The sequence below is a fragment of the Pundamilia nyererei genome, unplaced genomic scaffold (genome assembly GCF_000239375.1).
Source record: "Pundamilia nyererei isolate P.nyererei 1_Seehausen unplaced genomic scaffold, PunNye1.0 scaffold02465, whole genome shotgun sequence".
Lineage (NCBI taxonomy): Eukaryota > Metazoa > Chordata > Actinopteri > Cichliformes > Cichlidae > Pundamilia > Pundamilia nyererei.
The window spans coordinates 3,866-5,689 of NW_005189866.1; the positions used below are offsets into that span (position 1 = coordinate 3,866).

Below are 1,824 nucleotides of genomic sequence, written 5' to 3' on the forward strand. Positions count from 1 at the left end.
GACGCGCTTTGTACCCGCCATCCACGCTCTTATCATCTCGCCGCGCGACGCGCTGTGCTTTCGCCGGGGTGTTTCTCGGCCACCTTTTACAAGACTTTATCGTCCGCGCTTGCACGTGTGCTCTCTGTCAAACTCACGTCTCTCTCTCTCTCTCTCTCTCTCTCTCTCTCCCTCTCTCTCTCTCTCTTTCTCCCATCCCGTCCCATCCCCTCGGGGGGGATCTCGCGACCCCGACCTCCTCCCTCCATCCCTCCCTCCCTCCGCGGGGGACCCGCATCCCCCGACCCCGCCGCTCTCCCCCCTGGCGGGTGCATCAGGGTTAACCTGTCATTGGAAATCATCAGCTGTTGATCTGATTTTTCGCACTCTGTATTAGGAAAACGAACATAAATATTGTGGAAATAACATGGAAATTGAACACTTGCACGTTGAAATGTCCACACTCTGCAATGTAATTTAAAAAAACTAGTTTTTGTAGTTCTGGTAGTCAGAGGTAGAGCACTCTGAAACTGGTTATCTGAATCATGTAAAACTACTCCATGCTTTGCACAACTTTATTACAGCTGAAACAAAGATTATCCTCTGACCTTTTGTGGGATCTGAGCGAGGCCTGAGGCTATCATGTTTGCCTTCTCTTTGGTGATGTTGTTGATCAGGGATCCTGTTAGGTTTTGTATTGTTGAGTAACACAAAGAACTTTGTCTACTTGGTGTTCAATGCTTTTGCTGTGTAATTATATTGTCTTCAACGTTCCAGCGAATAGGTTCAAGCTACAAACCTATCAAGATCCTAAAGTGAAGATCACAATGCAATCTTCTCCAGAACTCTGCACAAATTCCTCCAGATCCTGTAACAAGTCAAATATTATCCCACTGCCAGCCAACCAGCTGTTTTCTCATTTTTGTTCAACATTTTGATGGCTTCACTGCTCCTGGCAGGAATATTCTGTGATGTAATGATTAATCAGATGGTAATAGTTGAGTGTCCTTACCTCCGGTAAAGGTTTAGCAGGTCTGCAGTGGATCCCACCAACATATTTGAAGTTGGGGGGGGGGGGGACGAGGGAATTCAAAATCCCAGTAGGTTCGGATTAACCAGATGTCTGCTTTACTCATCAACTCACAGGCACTGGTGGGAGTTCCTGTTGCAGTGCATAAGTAAAGGACATTAACATATCACCAATAGTTTATGCAAGAGATCATATTTTCTTAATCAGAAAATTTTAAAACACTGTGTTTACATTATTAGCAAATTTTAAATATTTTTTTAAATCAGTGCTTCACGCCTATTTGCTCACCTTTGACATCAGAGTAATATCTGTCTAATACGTTCCAAAAAGTGTGATCAATCACGATGTCTTGGAGAGCGTAGAAGAGAAAGTTCCACACTCTCTGAGAAGTCCATCTTATCTGTGAGTTTGCTCATGGCACCGGGAACAAAGGATGGTGGAGCAGGCATCTGACCACAATGCCTCTCCCAGTTATTAACTGGGGAGCTGCGAAAGGACAAGACGAGTGGGATCCCCAAAATATCTGCTACTAAGTCACTGCCAGCTTTGACGGGGTCCGCCAAGAGAAGATCGTAATTTCCCTCTTTCAACTTCTTCATGATGACTTCTGATTTCAACACACCATCCAAATACTGAAAAGAAATCTGAATGTGTGTGTTCACATATTTAACGGATCTGGTGAAGATCTCCCAGTAGTTCATATAATCCAACTCGTATAATACGAATTGGAGGAGCTCTTCCAAAAAATCTTCTATAGTCTCCAATGAGAAAGAGGCATTGAAGGGCTCATAGTGAAAGCGGGCAGGTTCATTGGT

At 44.5% G+C, this 1,824-nt stretch overlaps 1 pseudogene; it reads right to left on the bottom strand.

The window, feature by feature from the left end:
- Nucleotides 1–575: 575 nt before the first annotated feature.
- On the bottom strand, nt 576–1,821 carry LOC102208507 (UDP-glucuronosyltransferase 2A1-like; annotated as a pseudogene).
- Between the last annotated feature and the right edge of the window lie 3 nt (nt 1,822–1,824).